The sequence below is a fragment of the Ursus maritimus genome, unplaced genomic scaffold (assembly GCF_017311325.1).
Source record: "Ursus maritimus isolate PB19 unplaced genomic scaffold, ASM1731132v1 scaffold_6, whole genome shotgun sequence".
Classification (NCBI taxonomy): Eukaryota; Metazoa; Chordata; class Mammalia; order Carnivora; family Ursidae; genus Ursus; species Ursus maritimus.
In genome coordinates this window covers 32,275,197-32,303,165 of record NW_024426774.1, presented here as the reverse complement: position 1 = coordinate 32,303,165, position 27,969 = coordinate 32,275,197, and positions in this window count along the sequence as shown.

The window sequence follows — 27,969 nt, the reverse complement described above, 5'->3', positions numbered from 1 at the left end:
AACAAGAAATTTAAATTATCAAAGAAAAAGTTAATCATTCTCTGTATTGGAGAAATTTGAAAAGGCAAGTTCTCTTCCCTCTTTTAAAAATGTTTCAAAATTAAGCATGTACTATGTGTTAGGCCTTTTGTATCAAGAGCATTATATGGAGGAAATTCCTTCATATTTATGACATGTATATCCTGACAGTAAAATTATTATGCTCATTTTGTACAAGGGAAAACAGGTTGGAGAAGCTTTGTAGATTGCCCGGGGCCACAAACCTACTGAGTTACAGGACGAGAATTCAAAATCAGGCAGTCTGATTCCAGGATCCATATTCTTTATAATCTATTTTATCTTACTAATGCTGGTATTTTACTTTAATATCAATGTTAAAATCGATTTTAAAGCAATTTAAAAAAAAGCTTGAGTCATATTTACATACCACAGTTCTTTCTTTTTCTTCCTGTAAGCCCTACCCTCACTGGAGTTGATTTTCAGTCCTGTCCAGAACATTTCATTGTTTTGGTGTGAATAGCTCAATTTTTATGAATAGCCATTTGCTGTCTTTGTTTCAGTCATCTGAGAAGGTTATCAGATTCTTCTCATCTGACCATTATCATTTGAGGTTCAGTTCAAACTCTTGAGAAAATATATATAATCTGATTATCCATATGAGTTGCTCATTAAATATGGTAATTTTGTTCTTTACCTTAATGAATTTCCTTGTGGAACTGGAAATTATGTATTAAAAATCTTGAATCTGAGGCGCCTGAGTGGCTCAGTCAGTTAAGCGACCGACTCTTGATTTCAGCTCAGGTTATGATCTTAGGGTCATGAGATCGAGCCCCATGTCAGGCTCCATGCTGAGTGTGCAGCCTGCTTAAGATTCTCTCTCTCCTCTCTGTACCCCACCCCACCGGCTCACTTGCGTGCTCTCTCTCAAAAAAAAAACAAAAAAACAAAAAAACAACTTGAATCTGGATCATATTAAAGTATTTGAAAAATGAAGTCAGGCTTCTGATTTGGGCTTCTCTCTGCTCTTCTTTCTGATTGGGAAGTGGTATTTGGAAATGAAGCATGCAAATAATAAAAAAATAATCCATTGTATTTAAGCTGAAATAAAAAGAGACTAAACTGAGAGGTGCCTAGGTGAGTCAGTTCATTGGGCATCTGACTCCTGATCTCTGTTCAGGTCTTGGTCTCAGGGTTGTGAGTTCAAGCCCCATGTTGGGCTGTACGTGGAGCCTACTTTTAAAAAAGGGAGAAAAAAAAAAAAAGACTAAACTGAAAGAATTGTTTGCTCCAGAATAATAGCCATTTCATCACTCTTCCATCCAGAACATTGAAGTCACGTTTCTTATCTCTGTTTTTTTATCTTGGATATTCATGTTAAGTGTTTTTATTTATTCTGTTAAAACTTTAATCTAATTTGCTTCTTATTCATCCCTTCATTCTGGCCCTGGTTCAATCCTGAAACACACGGTGACCGTAGCAACATCTCATCTCTCTGAAACAGTTACATCATCTCCATAAATATCCTGACCATTTCCAGACCAGCCATTCTAGGACACAGCAGTTTCCTCAGGTTCTTCAAGATCTTAGAATATCCCTGTGATTCTGTATCCTCTCCAGACTTCATAAAATTTCCCACTTCTGCCCCCTCCCACTGCCAGCTATACAATATCATTTAAAAGTTTAGATATCCACAACTTTTTGTCTTTTGCATGTGACATACCTATTCTCAGACCAGTGTCTGAGCTCAGCCCTTCTCCCCAGTAAGGAATCCCATCTAACTTATTTTGGAATATCTGAATTCCAGCCTTTCTTTTATATGAAATCAAACTCTGTTTTCTTCATTGCTCCTATTCTGGATCCTCCAAACCACATTCATATTGCTTCTGTCACAATGCCTTTAATGTTTGTAATCACCATTTAATGCTTAACTCTGTTTATTGGTTTTAGGTAAGGCTTCTAAGATTATAAACACTTTCAGAGCATGACATACTTTCTCTTTTGCATCAACCAGAAGTTTAAATCAGTTGGTTTATCTCTGAGTAACTACTAGTTTTTTGAATCATAATATATATATTTTATACTTGGTGTGGTGTGTTTTTGTGACGTTTATTTATTTATTTATTTATTTATTTATTTATTTATTTTTAAGATTTTATTTATTTATTTGACAGAGAGAGACAGAGAGAGAGGGAACACAAGCAGGGGGAGTGGGAGAGGAAGAAGCAGGCTTCCAGCGGAGGAGCCCGATGTGGGGCTCGATCCCAGGACTCCGGGATCATGCCCTGAGCCAAAGGCAGACGCTTATGACTGAGCCACCCAGGCGCCCCTTTTTGTGATGTTTTAAAGTCAATATTATTTTGATAATTTCTCCTTGTACTTAGTTATGTCAGTATCATTATAACCAGTTTGTAGATGAATATGATAATGGCAAAGGAGCTACTTAATTTTCTGATTCATTTACACACATTCATTTACATTGATTCATGTACAAAGTGCATAATATTTTGTGCCTATATTGCACATATGCTTGTGTTCCTGTCATTTACCACCACTGTGGTCCAAATGTTGTAATAAATATCTACTTTGAGCATATTATTTTTATATAATTGTCCTTACAACACCTCAGCATCTTATAGGACTTCAGGTTTATTGTTTGGAACAGTATGTAGCTTTGCATAGGATTATTGATGTAGCAAGTCCAAAGACTCAACTGAATGGGTCAGCGCCCTTCACAGAAACTTATTAACTTCCCAGTTTGTCTTAAAAACATTCAATTCATTCATTTAACAAATACTGAGTTTCTGCTATGTTGCAATAACTGCAAAAGGTACTGGGGCACCTGGGTGGCTCAGTTGGTTGAGCCTCTGACTCTTGATTTCAGCTTAGGTCATGATCTTGGGGTTGTGGGATCGAGCCCCGTGTCAGGCTCTGAGTTCGGCAGGTGTCTGCTCGAGGTTCTCTCCCTCTCCCTGCCCTCCCCCACTCTTACGTGCTCTCTTTCCCTCTCTCAAATAAACAAATAAATCTTTTTAAAAAAATGAAAGGTACCAAGGACACAGTGTAAATAGGGCACAGTCTCTGCAACCAAGGAGGTTAGAGCCTGTGCCTGTAAGGTAGAGAGTAGGCAACAGAATTATGGTGTGAAGCAGGCTGTGAATGCAAGGCATCCAGAGTACCCTGGCATCACAGAGGAGAGTTGTGTGACCCGCCCTGAGTAGTCTAGGCTAGAAATATAGAATCCTAGGTCAAAATTTAGATATAACCACTCATACTGTCACAAATTAGTACCAATTTGAGCCTGATTTTTTAAAACATCTACCTTGGAATCTGTAGTTCTTTAAATTCAGTGAAACTGGTATTTTTGAATTGTAGATCACCTACTAGATTATACGCAGTCGTCTAGGCACTGCTGTTGTGTTAGAAGGTGGAAGAGAGACAGTAGAGTACCTCCCAAACTGAGAAGGCACTTAGAGACCAGAAGACAAAGCAGCCCATTCCGTAATAGTTCACACGGAGTTTTATTCAGGGTAACTTACTGACGGGGGAATGGGGTAGAGGACGGTTGATCCACACCAGCTGCATAGCAATTCTCTGCAAAATCTGGACCTTAGTCCACAGATTTTATAGAGTTAGAGGACATGCAGGAGGGCATTGTAGTGAGATCAGACGGTTCGCGCATACCTCAAAGGGCTTTCATGCACCTAATTGACAGCTACCCTTCAATTAGTTCTAGTGACACAACCTGTGCATCAGGAAGAGGAAAGATTATGTCCTAACAGATTCATGGGAAGCCAAACAAGCCTCCCCCTCTAAGGCATGTATATTAATTTCCAAGGAGCCTGGAACAGCTAGCCCCAAGAGAGGTCATGGAGGAAACATGAACAAGGTGGAGGGCCAGTGATGGAGTCAGTATTGTCAGCCCTGCTACATGTTGATATTAGGAACAGAAATACAAATCTTTACCTTTTGGAATTTTAAATATTCTCTGTAGGGGACTGTCTCTAATTTGAGGGAGGACTTGCTTTTGAAAAATAAATAAATGGCAGCAAGAACTTGGTCTGACAAAAAGAATGAGTGATCAATATGCATCATATTATATTTGGCCAAAAATTATATGTGATTATAAAGTGATGAGGTTAATATTCTTTCATGCTTTGTAAATTAATTTTTAGCAACACCAAAAATGGTATGTCAACATTTTTTGAAAAGTAGAAACACCTTAAATGATAAATTATTTCTCACTTTGATATATAAGATTTGATATGAGAATCACTTTTTATTATGTGTTTGTAGGCCCTGCCGTGTCTCTTCTCCCTCTTTCATCTTCTTGAGAGCTCATTTAATAGCATTGGAATTACTCCCAGATTTTAAAATAAGAACCACAAAGCCAGCTCTACCAGAAAAATGTGTTCTGATGAAATCGAACCAATGGAATAATGTTGGTACTTGTTGAGTAAAAAATACAAACCAATCTGAGTTTATAATATACATAACTCCCAGGAAGGAATCCAAAGAGCTGAAAAGTTTTGTCATATTGCAAATGTTTTGCCCAAAGAGAATTATTTGAGTGAATTTGCTTTGGAAAGCTTTCCTTTCAATACTTTGATTTGGTCTATGTTAAGTCTACTGCATTTACTAATTTAAGAAAAAAAACAAACAAAAACAAATAAAAAGCAATCAAAACCATCATATGATTGAATCTAATTCAATTTCAAGTTTCCCATTGAGGAAAACAACAGTAACAGCTACACACACACAGACACACACACAAACACAAACACACACGCTTTTTAGATTGTCTAAACTATAATTGATTTTATGTGCAAGTTATTGTGAACATGTCATCTTTGATTCTAAACAGTTTCCTCAGTGCTCTGTTTACAATTCTGTTTTGGAAACTAAACTCTCTAAAGTAACTTGTATTGCTCTTTATAAGTAATAACTTGAAAAGTTAAGAAAAATTAGCCTTACCAAAGAGAAAAGCCCAATGAAATATGAACTATAAAGATTAGAAAGGTAATTTGGCCAAATTATTCTGATATTGCATTGTAATCAGGTGACCTGTTTTAATTCAGAAGTGTTATAAAATATACATTTCTTGAAATTAAAATATTTTTATTATCAGTTATTTATGGCAATCAAATAGGAGTCTACCTGACCACCTTCTTTAACACTGCTTTGCTAACCTCTCATCACCCTCTTACCACTATAAATGAATACATGCAAACTAAGCCACTAAATTGGAAATTTAATAATTTAATTTTAATAAAACTGGTAAATTGAAAGAACCCCTGAAATTGTCTTTTAAAATATCTTAATTCAAAGAGATATGGCAATATGCAAACAATTTTCTGATCCCTCATCTGCTTGGTTTTATTCACAGAGCCAAACATAAATTCAATGGGAATTAGTGATACTTAATCTTTATATTGTTGTTAAGGTTGTAGACAGTTTGAAAGATAGTTTAATTCATTACCATGGCTTTCCAAAAGTATTTCCGGAAAATGTGGATCTGCAAGGATCATCTGGAAGTCACAGAGTTGACTATATATAATCTGTCCTCGGACTTATGCTTGCCTGCCTTACTAGCCTAATGCTGAATGGGAAGGCTGGAGTTTCAAATCGTAACATAGAAACAAAAAGAGAGTTTAAGTAAAAGAATTCAGCTTAAAGATAGTAGCCTGATGGGTATAGCACTGTGTCAGATATGGTGGGGTTAATGATAATCTCATCTTGATTTCTGGATCAGTAGCATGATAGATAAAAGCATGATCCCTGAAGGCACTCAACTGGTTTTCAAATCTTGGGTCACCTTTCCTATTGGGTGATCTTTCCTGTGACTTAGTTTCCTCCTACATAAAAATTACTTATAAAGGCCAATTATTATGGGGAAAATGCAATGATAAAAATATTCACACAATCTGACACAAACCAAAAAATAAAAAATAAAGTAAAAAAGACAGGAGAGGGAGGCTAAATAGCATAAAATAAACTTGTAGATATAAACCCATATAAACCCAAATATTCTGTACTAAATGTACCATTTAAAATGCAGATATTTTCAGAGCACGTTTAAAGTTTTAAAAATCTAACTATGAGTTGTTTAAGGCACATGTAAGTATACTGATACAAAACTAAAAGAAGTAAGTTGAGAGAAAAACACTTTACAAACTGTATTCAGAAGAAATATTGTGAGCTATGTTAACATCAGATGAACTTAGGCTTCAATTCAGAAAAAAATATTAGAGGTAAGTAGAATTCCGAATGATAAAGATGTACCAGGAAGATATAGCTGTTTAAAATTTGTATACACCCAATAACATAGCCACAAAATGTAGAAAGCAAAAAATTACACATCTATGAGAAGAAATAATAAACTGTACAATTATAGTGGGAGATTTGAACCAGACTCTTTTAATATTTTATAGAACAAGATGGAAAAGTCAATATAATATGAGCATAAAATATAAAAAAATGAATATTACTAGTGATGTGTTCCCTCAAAAATTTCTTATGCAATAACAAATGCCTATGAAAAAGAAATTATTTTATTATATACCAGAATATGGTATCTTCTTCTGTTTGAGGTTATAGTGTAAAAGTGTCAAAATTCAGCACTGTCATACATTAGACATGATACAGATTTGATACCAGGGCCAAGTTTAGAATAGCTGTATATCATTCAATAAAATTAATTTACAAGGTCTGAAAGTAAAATTTTTTGAGACCTCACCTCCTTCATCCTTTCCACTCTTGTTCACTCTGGGAACATTGTGTTCAACTTCCCTGTATGTTAGTAACTTGATAGAATCAGACCCATTTTAGCCTAGCACAGTCTTTAATAAAAGAACATTTATTATTGCTTCCCCCACTGCTTCTTAAGGCAAGATTCCATCAATAATGGACTATTCCAGTTTCCAGTTTTCAGCTTTATTAGTTTCCAGCCAAAACTTAATCAAGATTTAAGGTCAATGAATAGAGTCAGTCTAACCCTTGAGGGAGTAAGAGCAAAAGATAAATATGAGTTGGAAAGATTCTTATCACTGCCATTAGAACTATAGAAAATAAAATAACAGCTAGATGTTTAAAGACTTTAACATTTCAGTAACCTGGCTTGATTATAATTTGGAAAAGTAAACCCAGCTAGGGCCAGTCAATGCAATTACAAATAAAAAGGAAAACTTGATTGTTTTTCCATGCATGAAAACATTAAGAAAATTAGTCTTTCCCCCTTTGTCCAAGTACTGACTGTAATTATAGATAGCAGGGATTCTTAGTTACTATAAAATATGGGAGTGCTTTTATATTGCTCCTAACTATATAGCTGATTATTAAAGGAGCATAAGAAGACTGTGGCTTAATGAGTGCAGTTTTGAAAAACAATAGGGGGGAATGCCATTACTGCATAATATTACTGCTCTTTCATCATTAACTTGAAAGCACAGCTAAAGAGGAACATGTCTAAACTAGTCCAGCTACCATTCTATTTTTAATTTCCCATGACTTGTTCAATCACTACCTGCTCTTTCATAAAAAGAGGGAAATGCAGATATTTAATGCTGTAGGTTAAAAATTGTTTAGATTACTATTTTCCTGCAACATGGTTCAAAATGTTCTCAGCTGAGTAGGAAAAAGAGAACCTCTTGCTTTACATTAGAATATTTTTAGAAACAGAATGGAAATGAGAACAGAAGTGGATAATAGATATCAAAAGAAAAGAAATGTTCTGAGTCGGAAAACATACATTGGAATTTTAGTCAGAAGGAAAATTTTAAAAATCATGAATTGCATTATGGACCATTCAAATAACTTTGCTGTATTCTTATGATTATTATTACTGGTTTTATAACAGTTTACTATAATATTGAATACACAGGACTCAGTGGAATATTTTTGGACAATAACTTCCCTTCTACAGTCCCTTTATTTTTTTATTTTTATTTTTTAAATTTTTTATTTAAATTCAATTTAGTTAACATATAGTGCATTATTAGTTTCAAGGGTAGAATTTAGTGATTAATCAGTTGCATATAACACCCAGTGCTCATTACATCAAGTGCCCTCCTTAATGTCCATCACCCAATTACCCCATTTCCTACCCACCTCCCCTCCAGCAACCCTCAGTTTGTTCCCTATAGTTAAGAGTCTCTTATGGTTTGCCTCCCTCTCTCTTTTAATCTTATTTTTCCTTCCCTTCCCCTATGTTCATCTGTTTTGTTCCTTAAATTCCACATATGAGTGAAATCATATGGTATTTGTCTTTCTGACTGATTTATTTCGCTTAGCATAATTACCCTCTAGTTCCATCCAGTTGTTGCAAATGGCAAGGTTTCTTTCTTTTTATGGCTGAGCAATATTCCATTGTGTGTGTGTGTGTATATATATATATGTGTGTGTGTGTGTGTGTGTGTATACACACACACATCACATCTTCTTTATCCATTCACCTGCGGATGGACATCTGGGCTCTTTCCATACTTTGGCTATTGCGGACATTGCTGCTATAAACACTGGGGTGCACATGCAGGTGCCTCTTCAAATCACTATTTTTGTATTTTTGTATTTTGTATTCTTTGGATAAATACCTAGTAGTGCAATAGCTGGGTCATAGGGTAGCTCTGTTTTTAACTTCTTGAGGAACCTCCATACTGTTTTCCAGAGTGATTGCACATCTGCTTTCCCACCAACAGTGTAAGAGGGTTCCCCTTTCTCCACATCCTCACCAACATCTGTTGTTTCCTGAGTTGTTAATTTTAGCCATTCTGACTGGTGTGAGGTGGTATCTCATTGTGGTTTTGATTTGTATTTCCCTGATGCTGAGTGATATTGAGCATTTTTTCGTGTGTCTATTAGCCACTATTATGTCTTCTTTGGGGAAGTGTTTGTTCATGTCTTTCGTGCATTTCTTGACTGGATTTTTTGGTTTGTGGGTGTTGAGTTTGGCAAGTTCCTTATAGATTTTGGATACTAGCTCTTTTTTTTTTTTTTTTTTTAAGATTTTATTTATTTATTTGACAGAGATAGAGACAGCCAGCGAGAGAGGGAACACAAGCAGGGGGAGCGGGAGAGGAAGAAGCAGGCTCATAGCTGAAGAGCCTGATGTGGGGCTCGATCCCAGAACGCCGGGATCACGCCCTGAGCCGAAGGCAGGCGCTTAACCGCTGTGCCACCCAGGCGCCCCTGGATACTAGCTCTTTATCAGATATGTCATTTGTGAATATCTTCTCCCATTCCATAGGTTGACTTTTAGTTTGTTGATTGTTTCCTTTGCTCTGCAGAAGCTTTTTATCTTGATGAGGTCTCAGTAGTTCATTCTTGTTTTTGTTTCCCTTGCCTTTGGAGACATGTTTAGCTGAGGTCAAAGAGGTTGCTGCCTGTGTTCTCTAGGATTTTGATGGATTCCTATTTCACATTTAGGTCTTTCATACATTTTGAGTCTATTTTTGTGTGTGGTGTAAGAAAGCAGTCAGTTTCATTCTTCTGCATGTGGCTGTCCAATTTCCCCAACACCATTTGTTGAAGAGACTGTCTTTTTCCCATTGGATATTGTTTCCTGCTTTGTCAAAGATTAGTTGACCATTGGGGTGCCTTGGTGGCTCAGTTGGTTAATCATCTGCCTTCAGCTCAGGTCATGATACCAGGGTCCTGGGATCAAGCCCCACATCAGGCTCTCTGCTCAATGGCAAGCCTGCTTCTCCCTATCTCTCTGTCACTCCTCCTGCTTGTGCTCTCCCTCCCTCCCTCTCTTTCTCTCTTAAATAAATAAACAAACAAACAAATAAAATCTGTTTAAAAACAAAACAAAACAAAAAAGATTAGTTGACCATAGAGTTGAGGGTCCATTTTTGGTTTCTCTGTTCTGTTCCATTGGCCTCTGTCTCTGTTTTTGTGCCAGTACCATACTGTCTTAATGATTACAGCTTTGCAATACAGCTTAAAGTCCAGAATTGTGGTGCCTCCAGCTTTGGTTTTCTTTTTCAACATTACTTTGGCTGTTTCGGGTCTTTTCTGGTTCCATACAAATTTTTAAATTGTTTTTTCCAGCTCTGTGAAAAATTCTGGTGGTATTTTGATAGGGATTGTACTGAACGGGCAGATTGCTTTGGGTAGCATAGATATTTTAACAATATTTATTCTTCCAATCCATGAGCATGGAATGTTTTTCCACTTCTTTGTGTCTTTCTTAATTTCTTTCATAAGTGTTCTGTAGTTTTCAGAATACAGACCTTTTACCTCTTTGGTTGGGATTATTCCTGGGTATCTTACGGTTTTTGGTACAACTGTAAATGGGATCGATTCCTTCATTTCTCTTTCTCCTGCTTCATTGTTTGTGTATAGGAATGCAGCAGACGTCTGTGCATTTCCTGTGACTTTGCTGAATATCCTGTATTAGTTCTACAATTTTTTGGTGGAGTCTTTCAGGTTTTTTACATAGAGTATTATGTTGTCTGCAAAGAGTGAAAATTTGACTTCTTTGCCAATTTAAATGCCTCTTTTGTTGTTGTTGTTGTTGTTGTTGTTGTTGTTGTCTGATTGCTGAGGCTAGGGCTTCCAGTACTATGTTGAAAAACAGTGGTGAGAATGAACATCCCTGTTGTGTTCCTGACCTTAGGGGAAAAGCTCTCAATTTTTCCCTGTTGATGATGATATTTGGTGTGGGTCTTTTATATATGGCCTTTACGTTGTTGAGGTATGTTCCCTCTATTCCTACATGGTGCAGGGTTTTTATCAAGAACGGATACTGTATTTTGTCACATGCATTTTTTCCATCTACTGAGAGTATCATATGGTTCTTATCCTTTCTTTTATTTTTGTGATGTATCACGTTGATTGATTTGTGGATGTTGAACCACCCCTATAGCCCAGTAATAAATCCCACTTGGTCCTGGTGAATAATCCTTTTAATGTGCTGTTGGATCCTATTAACTGGCATCTTGTTGAGAATGTTTACATCTATGTTCATCAGGGATATTGGTCTGTCATTCTCCTTTTTAGTGAGGTCTTTGTCTCATTTGGGGATCAAGGTAATGGTGGACTGATAGAATGAGTTTGGAAGTTTTCATTCCATTTCTATTTCTTGGAAGAGTTTCAAAAGAATACATATTAATTCTTCTTTAAATGTTTGGTGGAATTCCCTGGGAAGCCATCTTGCCCTGGACTCTTGTTGGTTGGGAGATTTTTTGATTAGTGATTCAATTTCTTTGCTGATTATGGGTCTGTTCAGGTTTTCTATTACTTCTTGTTTCAGTTTTGCTAGTTTAAATGTTTCTAGGAATGCATACATTTCTTCTAGATTGCCTACTTTGTTGGCATATAATTGCTCATAATATTCTCTTATAATTGTTTATATTTCTTCAGTGTTAGTTGTGATCTCTCCTCTTTCATTCATGATTTAATTTAATTAATTTATTTATTTGGATCGTTTCTCTTTTCTTTTTGAAAAGTCTGGCTAGGAGTTGTTAATTCTTTCAGAGAACTAGCTCCTAGTTTCGTTGATCTGTTCTACTGGATTTTTGTTTGTTTGTTTCTAATTTCTCTATCATTGATTTCTGCTCTCATCTTGACTATTTCTCTTCTCCTGCTGGATTTTGCCTTTTTTTCCAGCTCCTTTAGGTGTAAGGTTAGGTTGTATATTTGAGACTTTTCCTGCTTCTTGAGAAAGGCCTGAATTGCTATATACTTCCCTCTTAGAATTGCCTTTGCTGTATCCCAAAGGTTTTGAACTGTTGTGTTTTCATTTTCATTTGCCGCCATGTACTTTTTTTTTTTTTAATTCTTCTTTAATTTCCTGGCTGACCCATTCGTTCTTTAGTAGGATGTTTTTTAACCTCCATGTATTTGTGGTCCTTGCAAATTTTTTCTTGTGGTTGACTTCAAGTTTCATAGCATGGTGGTCTGAATACCTGCATGGTACGATCTCAGTCTTTTTGTATCAGTTGAATGCTGTTTTGTGATCCAGTATGTGATCTCTTCTGGAGAATGTCCCATGTGCACTTGAAAAGAATGTGGATTCATATCTTTCAATAATTACTCTGAATGTGAGTGAACTGAATGCTCCAATCAAAAGACATAGGGTATCAGAATGGATCAAAAACAAGACCCATTGACATGCTGCTTACAAAAGACTCATTTTAGATCCAAAGACACCTCCAGATTGAAAGTGACGGCGTACAGTCCCTTTAAATTTACTCTGAGAGCTTAAGATGTCCCTGCTCCCTGAATGACAAATAAGGCAAGTCCAAACAGCTTATCTGGTTAATGTTAAGTAGTAAAAACTATTCTCCAATGTCTTTGATTCAGATAGCATAGTTTCAACTTATTAACATATTGTTTAGGTCTGAATAATAGTTATTGCTTCAATCTTGCTCTCAAGTTAAAATTTCTTTCCCAACTTGCTTATTATAAGTGAGAAAATGGAGAAAGGAGTATGTGGTTCCTTTCGTATCTCTACCAAATACCTCTATTACGTTTTCTCTGTCTTGTTAATTACAGTGTTGGGCCCCCTTTATGATTAGAGCAGTGGAAGGGAAAAGAAGAAATGGTAGCAAAAAGTTTCTAATGATTGGTGTCATTGTGGAGATCTACCGCTCTGAACTTGGCAGAAGTTTAAGCTGACTCTAGAAAACTTCCCATCACCTTGACCACTCAACTGAGGTTCCATAAGTAGTGGTGAAGTTATCTCTATTCTAACTTTTCCCTTGTGATTTCTTTCACATATCCTTGGCATCTGTCATCATGCTCAACTTCTTTTTGCTGAAAATTTGGATATGTTCAAAAATACCCAGTGCTAGCTGTATGTGCTCTCTTTCCTTTCTCTCTCTGTTCCTCTCTCTGTCTCTCTCTCCATGCATATATACTTTTACTACCATGAAACCCTTAAAAAATTTATGAATTCAGGCCAGTTCTTATACAATAACAACTGTTCCTTTTCTCTACCATCAAAGCAACTGGTTAATCACACAATATACCTTTAGATTTCTTTGTTGTATGTGAAACACCAGTTCATGCTGTCCCACAAATTAGAATGGAACCATATAGGATGCTCTATGAGTTCCCAGTTAAAGCCCATTTCTTATGCTTGAAGTGAGGGACAGGTCCTCCTCCAGCCCTTTTCTATACATGTTGTGATAAGCATCATGCCAATATCTTTCTGCCAAAATATCAGCATCTCTAACCACCTCTAACCATCTCAGCCACCACCTTTCATCTCCTTAATGGGAACAAAATGTTTAAAAGTCATAACTGGTTGATAGACACTTCTGGAGTTATGTCCTTGCACCTCTTTTTGGAATGTGGTATCTACTGTCATGGTACTTCAACTACAGCTTCCCTTTTACATTGTGTTATGTTAATACTGATGTTATAATTGTTCAAATAAAGATACTAGTTGGACACAACTAATTTCATTTAAGATTATTATGGAATAAACAGATTAATCTCAGTTTTGGCTAGACATTCAAAGAACAAAAATATGTAAGGTAGTATGGTATTTTTATTACCCCCCTTAGTTTTAGCAGTGATCTGAAAAATAAAGAATTACCCTTTGGCATTTTACTAAAATCTGTAATTGCAGAACTTTTTGCTAGCATTTTTTTTTAGTTAGTCCATATTTCATTGCTATTTATAGACTGAGTGAGTAGTTAGGCTAAGTAAGGCACTTGTCTTGAAGAAATAAAAAGTCCTGGGGAAGTTGGATGCACTAAATCCTCCAGGACACTTCTTGCCTCTAAACAATTGCCCCCATTGTATCTCCACAATAATTTTGTCACGGTTTTCAGATTATGCATGCATAGACTAGTAGGACCAAATTCAACATGAGTTTTTATAGTGATAATGATTAGTACATAATATTAGTCCTTTTGCCAAGGATACTTTTGCTCTTTAGATGACAGGAGCCACAACATATCACACTCTAATTGAGTCCCTGAGTAACACTGTGTTCAGAAATTCCTTACAAATCCATTAATGTATTTTCCAGAAAGGTTTGGTATAAAGGTGTCCAGGTCATTCTTCTAGTTACAAGAGAAACTAGTAAAGAAAACTGCTGACAGTAAAGACTGCAGGGCTAAATCCAAGAAACCTGGATTTTCCACTTCATGGAAGTGGCATCTCACACAAGACATTTAATTTCCTTGGACTTCATTTTTCTTGTTTTCCAAAATGTTTAATAATCCTACACAGCCTGCTTCAAGATGACAAAATAAGTACCATGTATAAAAGTGCTTTGAAATTTTAATTAAAAATTATATCACTTTATTCAGTTAATATCACCATCATTGCTGTCACTGGTCTTCGGGATTTATTTAAATCTCAGTATGGTATATTTCATCTGAAGTTTCAGAAAGAATCTAAATGTCTTGAAATTGGTAACTGATGACCAGTTGTGACTCTGTGACAAGTGAGTTTTCCAATAAAAAAAGTCCTCCAAGAGGACTTAGACAAATGGGGGGGCAGGGAGATGAGAGATCAGAACTTGATAGTTTGATAATATATACCTTGTAGATTTCACCATCATTAGCATTTTTGAAAGATCTACTAAAATTTGTCATTGTTTCTTTCATGGTTGTCATGACCAAAGTTACTCATCTGTGGCTGAAGATTCAAATGGATTCAAATGGATTTTTGCATGAGTAAAGGGACATGCACAGGGAACTTATATCTATTTTGACAGGAAACTCAGTGTATCGAAAGAATGATTTTGGATTAATCTAGAACAGGTCACCTAAAGCAAGTGCTAGAAAAGTAAAAAATCAACAACACTCAGTCAAGCAGTAAAGTTAGTACATTTCCTCTAGTTTTTAGTGTCTTTATTGAAAACAGCTGTAAAATTAGAAAAGGATCCAACCCCAAATGTGCGAGCCATGCCAAAACCTCAAAACCACCAAAGGTATAAAACCACGTCCTATTTAATTGAGGCTGGATGAAGAATGATAGTAAAATATCGCTTGAGGTTTTAACATGGAGCTTTGCTCAAGCCAGGAGAAAAAACAACCCCAGATGTTCAGATGGCGCACACATTTCCTTTTCTAATGTTCTCATGTGGCCTTCTAGTTAATTGTTTATAGCAGCTCTAACTACAAAAAGAATAACATTTTATTTTGGAGACTGTTCCCAAAGATGGATGTTTGGATGTATAAATCATACTTTTCTCACTTAAACTTTGAATCTCTTAGGAGTAAAGTGATGTAGCTTCCTGGAACCACAAAGTGAAACTAATTCTTAAATCATAGCAACTTGCTGTCTGGCTAAGGAAATACCACTTGAATAGTTGTTTATCACAACCTTCAGTTAAGGGGTGGTCTAATTAAGACCTGGCTGAGACTCTAATTTATTTCATTACAGACATTCAAATCAAGTGACCTAGTCTCATACACATCTCCTGCTTATAATGAATATGCAACCAGATTCCACTTTATGGAAGTTTTATATTGTCCTTTATTTCCAAATGATCTGAGTTGGAGAGGAGCCAGGTTTGAAGGTACGGCTGATTTAAGTTAGCAAGTGTAGTAAACTATTTTTTAAAGAAATATTCTGACTGCTATTGTTGTGTGTAGTCAACTTACTATTTTCATTTTTTATTTATGGGCATGGCATCATAAAAGCACAGACAATATCAAAATTCTAAGATAAATTAACATCATGTATTATCTTTATGAAACTACTTTTTTTTTCTAAGATTTTCTCTTTATGGGATGTAGGTTAACAGTAAGGAACAAAGTTAAAGAAGCATGAATTATTTGCTGATTTCAGGCTCAGAAGGAATTATTGTCTAAAATATTCCATGAGCATCATGACCTATTTAGAATTGTGTGTGTGAGTGTGTGTGTGTGTGTGTGTGTGTGTGTGTGTGTGTCTGGTTGTTCTTTGTTAAAGAATATTATTTTCTCAGAAGCATATTCATTCAAACTTGATTTTAGTTCTTTGAAAAACCTAATATTTAAAATAGTTCTTTTTTATTTTGTTTGTTTTATTTTAGGGGTTGCACTCTCAAGGGACCATCATTATTCCCTGGAGAAAATTCAACTACCAATAATTTCTGTTTATTTATTTTACCCAGAAAGGAGTTACTACGGGAAAACTTTAAATAGTAGTTTAAAATAAATAATTGTATATAATAATTGCATTACTATTTCTGTCATAAAAAATCACTACAAACTTAGTGATATAAACAGTACAGCTATATTCTATTACAGTTCTGGAGATCAGAAGTCCAAAATAGGTCTTAATGGGCTAAAATCAGGTGTGTACAAAGTTGTGTTCTTCTCTATAGGCTCTAGGGAAGAGTGTTTCCTGCCTTTTCCATATTGTAGAGGTGCGTGCATTCCTTGCCTCATAGCCCCTTCCTCCATCTTCAAAGCCAGCATCTTATAATATCTCTGAGTTTGACACTCACTTTTTTCCCTCCCTCTTTCAGTTACAAGGACCCTTGTGATTAGAGTGGATCTGCCCAAATAACTCAGTATAATCGCCCCATGTCAAAGTCATCTGATTAGCAACCTTAATTCCATCTATAAACATAATTCCCCCTTGACATGTGATAGGACATATTCAGAAGTTCCAGGGATTAGGACATGGACATTTTGGGAGGTAGGGGAACCATTATTCTGCTAACTACAATAGTCAATCAAGGAAACATTCTTAATATGGTTACTTCTGGAGACAAACCTCATACTTGAAATGTCTCTAATGCTCACATACTTTGACTTCATTTGGGAATTTGAGATTAGACGTTCTGTTTCAGATGGGATTCCCTGTTTAGGGCTACAGTTCTTTGGTACCATAATGTATTGCTTATTATTATTTCTTAATTTTTGGAATAATCAATAAGAATTAAATTAACAGAATAAGTGGGTCACATCCTAGTCTCTTTAATATTGTTGTTGTAATTTGAATATCTGTTTGGCAAGTTCACGATTCTGTGTGCCAGAGGAACTGTTCTATGGCAAACTGCCTTCATTTTATGGAACTTCTGAGGTGATGTGGCACATAAAACATAACTATTGTAAAAAACAGTTAGTTCATTTGAAATGCGTTTCTGCGCCACCTTTATGTTGGTGGGAATAAGCATGTCTTGAGTGTCCACTGTGTGCTTAGTGAGCAACTTTTCCTTTATCTCTTTAAATCACCTTTCATAGATGGTGTAACTGAGGCTCGGAGCTATTAGGAAACTTGGACAAGATCACGCAGACAATATGTGGTGGAGCTGAGATTTGAATCTGATTCCATTATAGATAATTAACCAATAATACACCCTAGCAAATGCTAAGAAAAGCTTGTTTTTGTTTTTGTTCGTTTTTTTAAATGTAGTTCTGGAGGGGAGTAAAAAAAGGAAATAGCAATGTCTTGTTAATAGGGGCAATGCAAGTTTCGAAGATTGGGTGTTCAATATCACGTTTATGAAAGAGACTAGGAAAAACTTGGGATTACAAGAAAGCCGCTGAATTAGCCTTACTAACGTGCACAAGAGGAATATTGGCATGATGATGGTTCAGATGGCAAACTCCAGGGAGTTCAAGAACTCTTTGATAGGAAATGTAGAGATAAAAAATTCAATGTCAAAATGAAAGCACTGAGGAAAGGGAAGGGAATGGACAGCAAATAGAAGATTGGAAGAAAAGCATCTGTTGATGCAATACAGAGGAATGGGAATGGAGTTAAACAGGTTTGAGACTGAACCTCGATTCTGTGATTTGGTAGAAGTAACTTTGACCATTCAGTTAACCTGTTTGGACTGCAGTTTCCCATCTGAAAAACAGGCACAATAATAGCTGATTAATGTTGTTACAAGAATAAGTACCTAACTCTTAGATATCATTAGCTCTGGAGGATTTAAATAGTGAAAGACGATGGTCTTGTTTAAAGGTAAGGAACAGACCACAGAGAGACAGAGAAATAATAGAGATATTAGTTTTGAAGCAGTTGAGGAGGAATGGAATCTAGATAATAGATGGAAGGATTAACATTCTAGCCAAACCTCTAGATTGTGTGTTACCTTAAGCAAACTCATAAAGGCATTCTGTGATGGTGAGACTGTGATACTATGAAAGGATTTCAAGGTCGGGGGGGGGGAGTTCGTTCTGGACGGTCTTCTTTAAGTTCCTCAGAGTCTCATTGACTTCACCTTTGCTATTGCTCTGTCTCTCTCTAGTCATGTCTGAAAGCCCTGCCAAGAAAGAATACAGGACCATAGAAACGCTTCCCAAATAGACAGCATTATTAGATTTCTGCGACTTGACTCGCTTCCTAGGTTTTCTATATTTATAGGTGGTCCTGTGTGCACTTGTGGAAAAGTAACAACTGGCATTGGTGTTTTCCCTGTGGCAATGACAAACTATCAGGAGAGTCATGGTCAGTTGGGCCAAAGCTGGGCTCCCTTTGAGGGAAAAAGCTATTGCAGCTATTGTAGCTTATTCCAGAAGGAAGGTGATTTAGTCTAGTCAATATTTGGACTGTGGTCAGGGTAAGCTATACAATTCTTTCTTCTCTTTTATTTCACGAGAAATTACTACAACACAGAAGCAGCATGACTGCTCATCGTATTCTCATATTTGGTCTCATGTAAGATGCCATGTGACTTTCTATTAGAAATTAGCACTAGGAAAACTCTACTATGCCTATTGAGATCGTAGATTTCGCTTATCAGACAAGGACTAAAATAGAGAATTCCAGCTTGTTCTTTAGGTTTTTGTTTTGTTTTTCTCTTCTAGAAAACTCATAACTAAACAAAACACTCAAGTGCAGAAACTGTTATTTTGGGTTGGTTGTAGGACTTTGTTTTTAAAATTCATATGGCAACATTAAGTGAAAAAAATAATATGCAATTATATGTACAACATAATTATAACTAAAAAAGATACTTAGAAAAGAACTATAAGGAATCAGCAAAATATTAACAGGGGTTATATTTGGGGTATGTCATGGGGTAAAGGGTATGGGTTTTTTAATACTTATTCAATAATTTGAGTATTTTACTTTTAATATAAAATAAAATAAAAAGGATTAATTCTATATGACTTCAGATTTCTCTTATTTATTTTATTTTACTTATTTTTGTTTGTGTTTGAATCGCCCTCTCAAATTACTGTTCGCTGGAATCTAGCAGGGAGTAAATCATATTTATAAAACTAAATGATTTATTATGTAAGTATTTTCATATAAATCAGACATATATCATTTAATTTGATGTTAATATTTTTTCTAGGTTGGCTCTGATTTTAAAGGATCTGTCACATTACGTTTGAGAGTATTGAGTAGGAAAATAAGAAAAGGCAAATGGACAGAAGTCAATTCAAAGAAAACATAAAAGTCTAGTTGGAGAACTTTTTAGTACTAGGTAACCCAGCCTCTAGTATTTGTTCTAGTAACAAATGTTACTTTAAAAAGCAAAAATGTGACTGCAGGGAAGCCTCATGGGAAATCAGAGTATTCCCATCTAAGTGTGATGATTTTAGGGAAGGAAGAGTCCCTTCCTGTCCTAAATCAGTTAACTTCTCTTCTGGCCTGCTCTAATTGACTGTGTGTGTGTGTGTGTGTGTGTGTGTGTGTGCGCGCGCGCGTGTAGAAGAGAAAAAGAAGAGAAGAGAGGAGATAGTCTAACACTGAGTGGAAAGATGAAGAGTCATATGATCATTTGAAGGATAAAATGTAGAGGGTGTTAATCTGAACTGAAGGAGAAAAGGGTTGTAAAAAAATAACTTTCTTTGGCATCTTCCTTCTATGGCTTTTTTTTTTTTTAAATAATTTGTTGGTGTTCTAGGAATGGATTATAGAGGCAATAGAATACATGCAACTTAAATAGTTGAGTTGTTGTGTGAGAAGCATTCTTAAAAAAAAGAGCCAAATCATTGGATTTGCATATGAGTATGAAAGTCTAGGCATTGAACAGGGTACTGATTTTGTCTTCTGATGTGTTACATATTATTTCTCACTTAATGTTACTGGTATATTTAAAGAGCATTCTATTGATGTCCTATTCAAGTTTATAAAAATATTGACTATGGAAGAGTTTTTACATTTCCACATGGGAATTTCACTTAGTTTTGCATTTCAGTATGCCATCAGTTGGTCTTTTGGTTAATCAACTGCTAATATTTCTAACTATACGATCATTCATGCCATGAGTATTTTGTAGGTGTTATAGTGTTACTGAGTTCCTGCTGTGTTTATGACATTTTATTAGAAAAATATATATGTATGGCTTAAATAGTATGTTTTAAAGATTATATGACAGGAACAAGCTTAAAGGTATTGAAGACCAGAATAGGAAAAAATATCTTTTATCTTAGTTGATCCTGGGAAGGAGAGATTTGGATTGAGTCTTGAAGACCGGGTGGCTTTAAGAGTAGAAATAAAGGAGGGCATTTCAGAAAGAGGAATGCACCAGCAAAAGATTGAGATAGTAGAAGAGAAGACATATTCAGGAAATTTCTGGTAAGACAAGGAAAATGAATTAAATAGTTTTCACAAGATCAGTTAGCAAATAAATAGCCAGTTTGGGGAATTTTTACCTTAAGCATAAACCCGTATACTCTCCCTTTCCTTTGCTGTCTCTCCTCTGTTGACTCTTTAGAAGGAAAGGAATGCTCAACCCATGTGGCATTTATGGACATTACTCTAGGTGTGACATACAGAATAGAGAAAAGTAAGAGAAAGTCCTTAAGGAGCTCTGGCAATGGTTCACACATGAAGGAGCAGTTTTTGGCTGTTTGTTTGAACACTACCTGTCTTTTCTACCAAAATATTAAGATCCACAGGCTATCTCCTCATTTATCCATTTTTATTTAGCTGTTTAGACAAATGTAAATTTTTCTATATTTATATGATGTCTCTAGCAATGCAGACATTCTGTATTATTAAAAAGCCCTCTTAACACCTGTCAATTAAGGTGAAAAACAATCTAGTCCCTGGATAATGGAATCATCTCTGAACTGGGCTCACTTCGTCTGTGTTTTCTAACAATGAAGATTAAACTGCTGTCTTGAATATAGGCATCGTTTTTTGGTCATTCACAGCCCTAGAGAGCATTTCTGTAATTCATTATCTGAGTGGAAAGTCTCATGAGGAAGCTTCATTAGCTTTTTTGCCCTAATTATACGCCAGAATCTCTTGTTAAAAAAAGCAGTATTGGGAGTTTAAAGACCTCAAAAATAACTCTTGGTTACAAAAAGCACACGGAAAAACATAAGTATTGAGAGGAAGACAGGTTATAACTAGTTGAGTAAAATCATTACATTTCATTCTAATTTTCTTCATTTAAATAGATATAACACCATTTCCGTGATCACATCAGAGATTTGTCCATGTGTCCTGAAATGTTTAAACTGCTCTGCAAATAGTGTTAAAGTTTTGACTAGAATAATAAGAAATGTTATTTTAAGAGTTAGAAACCCATAGAACACTCACCTAATTTTAGACATAGAGACCTTGTTCAGCCTCTTTTGGTCCCTCAAAAAAGACATTGCTCCTCCTAAAAGGTGCTGTCTTGAAGTACATTACCAATTAAGGGTAGCAGCATGCTCGGAAAAATTAGGTTGGTAAATGTTTGGAAATAGTTATATAAAAATTCTTTGAATCTGAATTTTAAAGCTTTGGAGTTTTCTACTTTAAAATGTCATCTTTACTACTGTTGGCTATACTGGCTCTTTTGTTCACAGCATTCAGAAAAGCTGTATAAGAGAAGGCATGTTCTAAAATTGTTGATACAATTTTCTGAAGGGAATAAAGAAATATGTATTATGTCTAGCATTAGAAAAGGTACAAAGGTTCTCTACTTTAAGAAATAAAGTAAATAAAATCTTCCTTACCTGTAAACGTTTTTTTTTTTTTAATTAAAATGTTGCTTGTTAGAAAACAGTGCTGTAATTTAAAAATTTTACTTGAAAACTCAAATTCAAGATCATTTGAAACTAAAAGCAATGCTGCGTACTTTGGGTGTTTGATGAAATTCTGTATTGCTTGCGTGTCTGTTTTGCTCCTCAGTTGTTTACTAATACTGTGCTGTGGGTATGCCCACCTCACTTTTTTCCATTTCAGGATGAGAGCTTTTTTAAATGAAGGAAGCTTAGACGATTTCGTTGTTGTTGTTGTTGTTGTTAAAATAACCCATTTCTTTGCACATAGTGCTACCGTAAAGCAGTTGATTGCAGTGGTGGTGAAATCATGAACTTCTGTAGCAGAGATAGTCCTAGAATGTTCTAGGTGCATTCACAGTAGCCAGCCTTTAAAAATAAGCTCAATATAATCCTGTGATTAGTTTGAGGAAAGTAAAGTGTTTCAAACTTGTTTTTTGTTAAGTGGTCTAGGATTTATCACTTCCAAACCATGAATAATAGAAATGCATTTGATTTATGGGGCATAGATGTAAATGATTACTATCAATAGAACAACTACTTTTTAAAAATCATCTGCTGTATAAGCAATTGAGCAAGGTTTAGACTATGTGTCTCTTCTAGTTTCTTTGGTCAAATAATAGGACTCATTTCCTCCATCATCACTGTGTGTGATTACATAGGTGCATCTTGTAGAATGCAAAATAAATTTACTGGGCCAGTCTCTAGTCAGTGGTTATAACTAGGAAAACTAAGAGAAGAATAGGGATTTATTAGCACATGACTCCATACAAAAGACTTCAAATAAAATGAAATGAGAATTAGTATATAAATGTAAAAAAAAACAAAACTAAACTAAAACTTTGGTCTGTGTTAACTCTATTGTCCTGTAGTATTTTTTATATATAATTGTTACCCAAGTATTGATTTTAAATTCATAAATGTGTGCAACCCACCTAGTACATCAAGGGGAAATGGTATTAAAGGCATGATTCAATAGCTTATTTATAGGTCATTTAATTCAGTTCAAATTAGTGAACATCAGCAGGTCACAGGGCACTATATTCAATGCTAGGACTTATATGTGGTTTCACACAGTCTGCGAAAAAGCTTTCTCTAGTCCTTCTCAGCAACAGAAAGATGGCCACGAATTATCTTTAGGTGCTCTTGATTCTCATTCTTAGTCCCTAACTTAACAGAAACAAAAATCCACTTATCTGATCATTTTAATCTTGTCTATGACTCTAAAACTTGTGTTAAAGTTGAAATTATTTGTGTTATTTAAAATTATTTGAGAGTTTAGAAAATTAAGTTGTAAGATTTTAGAGAGTAGGAAGTATCTAATATGGCATTAATATTATACACCTTTGCACACATATTTTTGAATTGCGTGGGGAAAACTGATGCATGTTTAAGACTGTATTTCCCATCATTTATATAAATGTATTAGTTTATAAAATTTCCTCAGATTGTTCTTATTTTCCTTTAATGGGAAAACATTTTTTTACAGTTCCCTAATTAATTTCCAGTTTCATTTTTAACAGAATCAGAACCTCAGAATCAAAGTAGTCCCTTTGGATGTTTATTACTTTATTAAATATTCCAAATCAGTAATCTTAGTTTCCATTTGTTTTTCCTTCAAATGTTAGTCTTGTGTTTCTAAAAACTGATATGCAAGTCACAGACAGTTTTTTTACTTTGTGGTATGTTAAAGAAAACTCTGAATTGAGATATTAAAAAACTGCATAGTTCTAGTACTTTTATTAAGATTATTATAATTTTTGTTAATGTTCTGGTTACAAAATTCCATAGGTTTTGAGTAGTCTTCCTCAATCCTGTTTTTCTCCATAAACTCTAATTTTTCTGAACTGAGGTTTTTCAGAAGTGCATGTATAGTATGGGAGCAGAAATGCTCCATTTTTCTGAGCCATGCATGCTTTTATTTAAATGGGGGAGAAGCCCTGAGGTTTGAGGGGATTGTTCACACTCCAAAGTGTAGGAGTAAATTTGAGTGGCACAATTTCATAATGTTCAGTTCTACTCAGTGAGATATTTACAGTGGCAACAAGACAGCCAAATATTTGTTCACATCAGTTCTTTTCAAATTCAAATACATGGCCTTATTACAAATAGGACTTCTTCGTTGTTACAATATCTTAATTGTTTCTGAGTACTAGGATGGGGAACTGGGCCTCACCAATTAAAAATTCCATATTTCCTTTTCTTCTAACTGTTGCCTACGTGTGAAATTTAAAAGAATTCAGTGTATAAAATCTAAGCATAAAATATGGCTGAGAAACAATACTGATTCCAGTAAAGCCAATCATGTTACTTCGTTTGAACACAGTTTCTTAGGGAGTACCAACAAAAGAAGAGAATGAAGTTAGTAATTACTCCTTAAATTAGTTTCATGGTGACCTTGTGTAGATTCTCCTACAATTCTGAGTAAAAAGACATATTCCACAGCCCACAGTATACAGCAATAATTACAGAAGTAATTCTGGAAGAAAAAAAATAGCCACCAGTTCTTGACTCCAGCTGTTCTCCTAAAATGAATCAGAAATCGGCACTCCAGACCTCTTTTAACAATAGCTTCAAAGTTAAGTGCAGATTGATGATCAAGGATGCATGCGTGCAGAGGAGGCTTTCTGATCTAATATACCTGTCCAGCTCAAAAACACACATTTGAAGAAGAAAATTAATCTATTGTATTGATAATCATAACCATGCAATTTTTTCTTTTAATGTTTGATAATGATAGGTCTGCCTCATAAGGGGAGAATTCTTTTTTTATTAAAAGTAAATTTTGGCAAATCTGGTGTCTTCTGTTATGTCAGCCAGTTGAGGCAACAATGATGGGATGATTCATGAGATTGTTATGTTGTGAAGTAGTGAACTTTCAGAAATCTGGACAAATTTAGAAGTAGTGGAGTGGAATGGTTTCATAGCAGTTCTCAAATTAGACAAAGTAAAGTTTGAATTCTGGCTGTGTTTTTATTAATTGTGTGACCTTGGACATGTGACCTCACTAAGCCTCAATCTCCTGAGTTATAACAAGTTACAAAACTCATGGTTGTATTTTAATATTAAATTTAATAATGCCTATAAAACCATTAGCGCTCAGTAAATTTTAGATCTGGTTAGAAATTGGGGTAGCCTGTTAAGTAGATATAGCTAGATGACCTGTTGATAAATGCATCTTGTTTTTTACCACCGTAGATGACCCCCATGCCCTCTGCCAAGGTCATAGGCACTCTCAGTCCCATCCCTAGGAAGTTAGACAGGTGTAATTCATAAGGAGTAAATTTGTCTTTCCTCAAGAGAATTAGTTGCCATTTTTATGTTTCTGGGTTACAAAGGAGCCACTGGCAGTCAGTGTTGGGGTTGATTTGAAGTCTTTAAACTTTTTGTTTCAGTGCTCCTGTAGCCACTGAGGCTGAATTGTCCAAAGGGAAAGGGGAGGGACGGATTCTTTTAGTTATGGAAGCTAAGAGCTGAACACCCAGAAGGAAGTAAAAACAAGGAGAAAGCAGTGGTGCCCTGGTACTAGGGGTTTATATTCCTCAGCCACATCCTGAGAGAGGTTCTACAGGGGTCCACTACCCAGACAGTGGGGGAATGGATGTATGGAAAGACTGCTAGATCCATGGAAATTTCCAAAGAATGGTGCTGGATTGGAGAAGCAATGTAAGCCCTTCTTTTGAGACAAAATGCCTTAGTGCGGTGTGAGAATTGCCTTTGTCTTCTATTATCCAGTCACAGTTGAGGGGACACAGGCTGGCCTGAGATCAGACTGTAAGTTGTCTGGTCAGTCTTCACGCAAACGGAAGAAATACCCTGTGTGTGTCTTCAGCGTTTGGGTGCCTCATGATTTGGCTACAGTGAGGATGTCTCCCTGAATCCCCCACCTTCGACTTAAGATCACTTTTGGAACCCTCTAGGAGGAGGAAGGGAATTTTTGCATTTCTGTCTGAGGCTAGTGTGAGGAGTACATTAGGTGATTCCCAGCTGGGAAGAGAAGAGAGTATACGTGACCATTATAATCACCTCAATATATTTTATAATTAATACTTCTGTTTTATCTTCTAAACACAGGTGAGGAAAGTTTGATTAAAAAGCTTTCACATTTGAACTCTCAGAAGGGGTTCAGCTCTACAGTTTTTGAGAATAGGAAGTGCTTTTTTACCCAAAGAAATTAAACAGTTGTCATCCTTCATGTAAGATTATTTGAGGTAACCATTGTTAATTTTTTGTACACTGGATTCTATCATGTAAGTGGTGGTGTCTTAAAAACCCACCAAGTATGGGGCACCTGGGTGGCTCAGTTGGTTAAGCATCTGCCTTCAGCTCAGGTCATGATTCCGGGGTCCTGGGATCGAACCCTGCTTCGTCGTCGGGCTCTCTGCTCAGCGGGAGTCTGCTTCTCCCTCTCCCTGCCCCTCCCCCTGCTTGTGCTCTCTCTCTGTCAAATAAATAAATAAAATCTTTAAAAAAAAAAAAAAAACAAGTAGGAAAGCTCTAACAAAAGAGGGAAAAGAAAAATATGTTCAAAATGAGAAGATGGGAATCAGCCCTATGAGGAAGTTAGGGGCAGGTCGCCAGTTTATAATGAATGTTTTCTTTCTATCTCTCTTTTCAGGTACATTGATTCTTTCCGTGGCATCTGATTCACTTTAAAAAGAGCTTTTGGAAATCACTGTTTTACAGGTATGGAGAGCACCTTGTAATTTAACTTGAATAGAAGACTGACAGAGCTGGGAGAATTTAAGTTACAATTGCTTTAGAAATGTTGAATGGCCAAAAACAATGCCCCTGCTAGAAATGAGAGATCTTATCCTGTTCAGTATTGTTAGGGAAATGCAGATTTGAAACAGAAACCTCCCAAGAAGTTGAGCTTATAAAGTTTCCAGAGACTTATGCCAATCCTTTACTATAGTCAGAGGTTTATATTCATTGTAAGAGTTATTATGTATCACTTTATCCTGAGAGGGAAATGTAAGTAATTATTTCCATTTCACAAATCAGTTACACTGTACCAAGAGCATACGGGTAAGCGATATATTACACATATAAGGCCATGTAATAATGTGTTATATAAGCAAAAAGGCATGCCATTCTTTTAGTTGTTTTCAAAATATTTCATCTTAAAGCAAAAATGATTGTTTTTCCCTGAAAGAGATTAAGTGTGAAACAGAAGTAGACTTATTAAATCTTAGCCAACAAATGCATTAGGAATTTCCATAATGATTTGCCTTTATACAGTTATTACTTCAGAACTAGTACCAGGGAAGTATGGAGCATATTTAACAAACATCTAGAATATTTTAAATAAGTCTATGGTACAAATAGGAGTCCAACACTGTATGTTCTATTCCATCACTAATATCCTACTCAGATTTGTTGGCTATCTGCCCACCATGTACTTTTATATACATTATCTCTTCGAATTTTCAGCGTGTCCATGGGTGGTTCATTTTATTAAAGATCAGAAGGGTAAAATGAATTGACAAAAGCTATTCAGCTGGGAAGTGCCCAAGCTAGAATTTGAAACAAGTCCTACTCCCTTTTTCAAATATCACAGTTTTTACATGTAGACAATTTTACTGCTCTATAGCTGATTTCTTTATAAGGTGGTAATTACTTCTCTCTGTGAGTGGATAAGGGTATGTATCAAGGACCTTGCCTGATATGTACCACCCTGCCTATTCACTTCCTCTGGCTCAATATTTTTTAATCCCTAAAAGAAGGTCATAATAAGAATTTATAGGTAATTCAATGAAATAACACATACAATGCACTTATGTCATATGTCATATACTTCATGTTATACTTACTGTATTGTACTATAGATAGATAGCAGATGTAAAAAAATATACTTAAAAAGTATTAGTTATGTCATAAACTATGTATATACATAAAAATACATGCAGATATTTATGTGATCATATATATTTTTATATTTCATAAAATATATACATATATTGATTTTTAAAGCTTACACTGTAACTCACATGTGCAGAGAATATATAAATTTGAGGGGGAGAAATCTATAAATGATCTAATCTCAGTTCAATTATATTCTTTATTTGGTACCATTTTTCAGTGTCTCAGGGACCTTTCCCTTCCCTCTTCTTCTTTCCCT